Source organism: Ipomoea nil, unplaced genomic scaffold (assembly GCF_001879475.1).
Source record: "Ipomoea nil cultivar Tokyo-kokei standard unplaced genomic scaffold, Asagao_1.1 scaffold2848, whole genome shotgun sequence".
Taxonomy (NCBI): Eukaryota; Viridiplantae; Streptophyta; class Magnoliopsida; order Solanales; family Convolvulaceae; genus Ipomoea; species Ipomoea nil.
This window is the reverse complement of record NW_017619276.1, coordinates 2,244,365-2,251,411: the sequence shown is the minus strand read 5'-3', so window position 1 is coordinate 2,251,411 and position 7,047 is coordinate 2,244,365. Positions and strand designations below refer to the sequence as shown.

At 34.1% G+C, this 7,047-nt stretch overlaps 1 long non-coding RNA gene across 2 annotated transcripts; it reads left to right on the top strand.

The window, feature by feature from the left end:
* Nucleotides 1-5,901: 5,901 nt before the first annotated feature.
* Nucleotides 5,902-7,047, top strand: LOC109160559. Of its 2 annotated transcripts, none has more exons than XR_002050765.1 (4): nucleotides 5,902-5,923; nucleotides 6,377-6,458; nucleotides 6,560-6,648; nucleotides 6,780-7,047. It is a non-coding gene; the product is annotated as an uncharacterized LOC109160559 (long non-coding RNA). The 2 variants fall into 2 exon arrangements; XR_002050764.1 differs by having other exon boundaries at nucleotides 6,560-6,650; nucleotides 6,751-7,047.

Sequence of the window (7,047 nt, the reverse complement as noted above, 5' to 3'; positions counted from 1 at the left end):
GGACAAAAAGTGCAATTTAACCTTAAATTGATATGCTAACTATTTTACCAAAGAGTGCTTATATATATAGCACAAGTCATTTTCATACACAGTACAGTACAGAGCACAGGCGTGTTATACATTTTCCATGGCGCATGGATCGGAGTAAGCAATAGAAACCATTAAACCAACCAATTTAGTCATGCATTGGCGTGCGGATGTAATTAATATAATTGGGTTGAGATATATATGCAAAGACTATCAAAGTATAGTACAGTCCACCTTCATGTTACGTACTCACCTCATTAAAGATTACCATACAATTGAGACTCTAATTTGTTGATATCTACCCAAGAAAACTAAATCACATATAAACTAGGAAAATGTAATATGTCTGTAGTTTTAATTAGAGTAAATTCCATTAAAGGTCCTTTGAATTTGAGGCATTACTAGCTTTGATTGTAAATTTACAAGTTTACTAGAATAAGTCCTCCAACTTCATAATATTTACTTTGCTATATGTCTCTTCTTCTTCTTTTTCTTCGAAGCATCACCACTGCGCTCCTGCCGATGCCTCTCTACTACTGCATTTCAGAAACCATTTTAACATTGATGAATCTGCGCCAACTATATGTGTAGGCTTGCAGCAACAACCTGTGAAAATTATGGCACCACTCCTGCCATTGCCTTGGACCTTAGCTGCAGCAGACTTCAAGGATCCATCAACACTAATTCCACCCTTTTCCAACTTCATCACCTTCAAACCCTCAATCTTGCCTTTAATCATTTCTCTTCTGCCTCTCTTCCACATGCCATCGGTAGTTTGACCGCCTTGATTCACCTCAACCTTTCAAGCTCTTCCTTATCCGGTGCAATCCCATTTGAAATTTCACAGTTGTCCAAGTTAGTTTCTCTTGATCTTTCTCATAACTTTTACGGCTTTAGTTCGGAGTTATTGTTTCTCTATAATCTCACAAAGCTTGAGGTATTATCTATGTCTGGTACTGGTCTCTCATTTACCATACCAAGGAATATATCTTCTTCATTACGACATTTAGATCTTTCATTCAACAATATAACATTTTCCAGCTGCGGAAATTAGAATCACTTATTCTACAGCAAAACAGGGAGCTAGTTGGTTCATTACCAATGGTCAGTTGGAATTGCAATCGTAGTCTACAAGTGTTAGATCTTGGGTTGACGAATATTTCTGGAGAGATACCGAATTCAATTGCCAATCTAAAGTCCTTGAAATATTTTTTGCTTGCTTCGGGTAGTTTTTTTGGAAAGATACCAAATTCAATCGGCAATCTAACACATTTGAAAGTAATGAATTTTTAGGGTAATCAATTGAGCGGTAGTCTTCCACCCACAATCTCAAATTTGAACCAACTAACTGATATATTCCTTTCAAACAACCATTTTGAGGGAGAAATTCCAGACATCTTTTCTAACCTCCAAGAGCTCACCAATTTATATCTCTATCAAAGCAATTTCTCCGGTTGTTTCCCATCTTCAATTGTAAACCTTACCCAACTTGAAGCTTTAGAATTAAGTGGGAATTCACTAACTGGTCCTCTCCCGCTTAGTTTGACCAGACTCCAAAAGCTCCAATTGCTAGGGTTGTCTAGAAACATGCTAAATGGCACTATCCTGGGTTTTCTGCATTCCTTTTTCACCCAATTTGGAACTTAGCCAAAAATCAGTTTACAGGGCATTTTCCTGAGATTTCATTCAATTCATCATTAGCCGGTGTTGATTTATCTAACAATCAACTACATGGGTTGATCCCTCAATCAATTTCAAAACTTGTTCATTTAACATTCCTCAACTTGGCATCCAACAATTCCAGTGGCGAGATACTCATAGAAAATCTTTTGAACATTAAAAATCTTTCAGTGCTTAATCTTCGATCCAACAAATTCAATGGCACTATACCTCCCTGGATTTTTATCTTTCCCTCTTTATTCAACTTAGACCTCAACAGAAATAGATTTACAGGAAAACTTCCTGAGATTTCAAGCAACTCATCATTAATCTTTGTTGATTTATCTAATAATCAACTAGATGGTTTGATCCCTCATTTAGTTTCAAACCTTCTTCATGCAAACTTCCTCAACTTTGCATCCAACAATTTCAGTGGTGAGGTACCCATAGAATTGTTTTTGAACATTAAAGGTCTTGTGGTTCTTAATGTTCAATCCAACCAACTCCAAGGACCTTTAAATAAAGCCATTTGCAACTTGACTATGCTTGAGGTTTTGATATTAAAAAATAACAAGTTCAATGGCAAAATTTCACAATGCTTGGGTGAACATACCCTACTATCTGTGTTGGACTTGGGAATGAACAACTTTAATTTGATTGTTCCCACAATGTTTGCAAAGGGAAACATCATAACAACCATTGCTTTGAATGGGAATCAACTTCGAGGACTTATTCCAAGATCTTTGGCCAATTGCAGAAAACTAGAGGCGATTTGGGGACTAACAAGCTAAGTGACACATTTCCAAAATGGCTTGGAGATCTTCTAGAGTTACAAGTTCTAGTATTGAGATCCAATAGATTGTATGGACCCATAACCTCATCCAATTCTACGATTTGGTTCCCCAAACTGCAAATCATTGATCTCTCTTGCAATATATAGGTTTACAGGAGCCCTCCCAAAATATTTTTTCAATGGCTTTGAAAGTATGGTTAGTGTCATACAGGAAAGCCAAAAAGAAGCAAGTTATTTGGAAATCAGTACCCCTAGCTAGGTGGTTATACGTCATTTCAATCAATTTAACAATGAAAGGTCAAGTAATTCAACTACAAAAGGTTTTGACCATCTTAGCTACGATTGATTTGTCAAGCAACAAACTTGAAGGAGAGATTCCAATGCTCATTGGAAACTTGAAAGCACTAATACTTCTCAACTTATCACATAACTGTCTCAATGGAAGTATTCCACACCAAATAGGGAACTTGAAATCACTTGAATCTTTGGACATCTCTTGGAATCAGCTGGTAGGGAAGATCCCTGAGCAAATTACAAATTTGAAATTTCTTGAGGTGTTAAACTTGTCACAAAATCATTTTGTTGGACGCTTCCTACGGGCTACCAATTAAACACCTTTGGAAATGACTCATATGGGGAAAACCTCAACTTATGTGGATTTCCATTGTCAAGAGAATGCAATGACAACAATAGGTCACATGAACACCAACAACAACATGCTGAGTGGCAAGATAAATTCATGAGTGGATTTACTTGGAGAGTGGTAGTGATTGGGTTTTGTTGTGGAGTGGTATTTGGAATCTTCATGGAAAATATTATGTCTCTGACTGGGAAGCCAAAATGGATGTTTGTGACTTTCTATGGGAATAAGATACGCAAAACCGTCCCAAGACAAAGAAGGAATGTTCGGAGATGCTAATGTTAAAGGGATGAATTTGTTGCTTTTTAATGTGAGGTATGCATTTTTCTTGCTAGCTTGGATTCCCTTTTTACCTATTTTTGTTTTTCGCATTACTTTGGTATTGTTGTATTATTATGGTTATCATTGTACTTGACTTATCACTAATAGAATTTCAAACTTGAGTGTGGCATTGTTAATGACATGTAAAAACTACAATAATAGAAACTATATTTAATGAAATATTTCTTCATATATGATATTATTCAGATAACATAACGTAATATATATGACAATATGTTTCGTTTATTAATAATGCAACATAAATTATATGAAGATATACATGATGTAGAAGTGTGCATATGCTTAGTTTAGAGCTAGTATGATGGGATAGGTAGGTCACTCACTATAAGTGAAAGTGAACTTTTGGTCATCTCTTTAATTTATTGTGGAAAAAATGTTCCTATGGTGATTATAGAAGTCGATGTTGAGAAGTCAATTATTGTATACATTTTAATAATCAGGGAAAAAAATCGTTTAAGTTAACATAAATCAATAATCTATATATCAATAATCTATACATAGAATGTTACTTTCTAGGTATAGAATATATATAAGGGGGTGGGGGAGGGGGGCAATTACCCCACTGAGTGTACCTTAGTATATTAAAAATGTACCTTGTATCAATGATCTGTCCACATTACAAGATAGATTATAGTCCATGCTATAATTTGCCTTTAAATTTAGTAGAAGCTTTAATTTTTGTGCTTTCTATTCTTAATAAATAATTATCTCAAAGACAAAGAGATGTGCAACATAATTCCATACAAAATAGAACAAGTTTAAGATATTTGCTATGTAATTAAAAACTTTGATATTTTCAACACTAATTAGTTAAGATTTCAATATAGTATATAAAATATCTAATTAAAAAATTAACTTACTAAATTTTCTACAAAACAAAAGTTTAAAAATATTAAAAATATATCTATTCACCTTCGACCAAACTTTTATTCATCCAAGATCATCAATACCCTAATACTATTTATTTCAAACTATGTTTAAATTTTCATATTCTAAACTCGTAATAAGATTAATGAGTTTTTCGCACTTTAGGTCCTACAACTATAGTGACACTATCAGGATTGATCCACGACTTTCAAACTTTGATCTCGGTCCACGGTTTTTTTTGTTTTTTTGTTTGTTTTGTTTTTTTGTTTGTTTGTTTGTTTTTTTTTTTTTTTTTTTTTTTTTTTTTTTTTTTTTTTTGCAAAAATGGTCCTTATGACCAATTTTTTTGTAATTTCTCACCTGAGTAAGAACCATTTCCGGCAAAAGCGGGTTTGAAAATTAACAGAAAATGGACCGGAAGGACCATTTTTGCAAAAAAACAATAGTCGTGGACCAAGATTGCAATGTTTGAAAATCGTGGATCAATCTTGATAGTGCCACTACAATCGTAGGACCAAAAGTACGAAAAACTCTAAGATTAATATATACCGTACTTTGAATAATACCTAAAATTTTGACATATCATCTCATACCAAAAGATCATAAATTCGATTATTATTCACCCCTTGTTGAGTTGATCCTATATGATCTTTTTAGTACGATTTACCTTTTAGGTATAATTTGCTGCTTATTACACATGAACATAATTTACTCTGTGCATTGTGGGTTTCTCTCGTCACCCAAACAAAAAAATGGCATATCACAAATCATATTTTAAACTAGGTTAGATTATACAGTACTGTCATTAGCAATGTTCTAACAAATGTTTGAATCCTACTATTTATTTTCAGCCTCGTGCAGTTTTAATAAATGCTGGCAGTCCAAGCTAATGCAGCCATGGAAATTGTTTTTAATTTCAATTTAGAAAGCTTTATGGTTGGTTTAAGGATCCCTATTTTGATATGCATGTACTTATCTTCAGACTCTACATAAAGTTTATCATCTTCCAATTTAATAAAAATAGTTTTTTTTTTTTTTTGTTTTTAAGAAAAGACATATCACAAATTATATTTAAGACTGGATTTGATTGTACAGTACTGTCATTATTATTATTATCAAAGGCATAGTATATACTACTTTAGAGTAGAAAATCCTCTCCTTCTACCTTTGTCTTGTGCTAAACGTCAAGCAAAAGCCCAACTAAATTGGAACCCAGAAAATGTGAACATGTATCCCTCACCTTGTCTCTCTCAAATCCTCGGACTTCACTGCGCAAAAGGTTACTTCTTTCTCTCCAATTCCATATATACATTCCAATGTATTTCCTTGCCTCATTCGTATGCCGCAAAAAAGTTTCTCGCTTTCTTTTCTTGATTACACTGTTTAATACGTTCTAGTCTAGACTTTTTGTGGAGCAAATTAAAGGGTAAGATTTTGTTTTATTTCTTCTTTCTCCGGCCATATCTTCAAGAACAAAAAAAAAAAAAAAAATTGTTTTTCTTCTTTTGGTGAATGGTTGAGGTCTAAAGGAAAGTTATGAAGTGCAGAGATATTGGATCGGTTTCCGGGTGAGTTCAGAAGGGCCATGGCAGAAGGTGAGCAGCTCCATCTTTTTTCCAAAGGTCTAATCTTTTTGTGTTCAGATTGTTGGAGTATTGGACTGACAGTAGAGAAGCAGATATTATTTATGAATGAATTAATTAATAGGGAACTTAGGATGCTATTAAGTGTTAGATTCCGTGGCAGGAGGTGTTACTGTTACTGGTGGGATGGATGTATGAGAGGCCGGTGGATTGCGTGCACTTGGAGAGAAGCCATTTCTACAGGTTATCTTCTCCCTCAAGTGCCCATAGAGTGGCCAATCTCAATTTGATTGCTTTATTTATTATTTTATTTTCTTTTTAAAACTTTCTTAAAACTTTCCTCCGTGGATATGATATTGCTTAATTTTACACTATTATATGTTTTCATATATACTTTGTTTCTCATGGCCTTCTCTCAATGTCCTAAATGTGGTGCTCTCTCGACTCTCGTCATCTTAATTGCAGGGCATATTCTGCAGCTGTAGCAATAACTACCACTGATAGATGTTGTTAGCAAGATTAGAGTGTGGCTATTGAGTTGGAATGAGTAATTAATCTTATCTTCTATATATTTATTTTTTGTATTGCTCGGGGCTACAGTAATTAGCGAGCTGGTGAGCTGTTTATTGTTCATATTCTGATCTGCAGGTTGGAATGAAGAACACGTATAAGCGTTGGTGGCATGGCAATTGGCAAAGGGTTTTGGCCGGGATCATCCATCCTAACATGCATGCTTGGTGTACGTCATTTAATTTTAATTTGTCTCATAATTCTGCCCTGAAAATAGTATTTGTTTCTTTTACTCGTTGCTACTATACATTTCCAAATACTTGTTTCAGGTTATTACTACTTATGCCTCAGTTACAAGTGATGTTTGGAGACGAATGGTACAGGTTTTTGTTAACCCGCCCAAATTTTAACCAAATTACTGTAAGTAAGAGCATTGCCTTATCTACTTTAACTTGGCAAATTAAAGGAATAATACTGCTAAGATAGGAAGATTATATCCCCTGCTCATCTATATGGCCCAGTTAATAGGGTTATTTAAACTGCAAGCTAAGGTTAATTTTTATTTCTCTTCATGTCTACAATTTTCTAGTGATAAATATATTTGTTTTGATCCAATTTTATCTTGT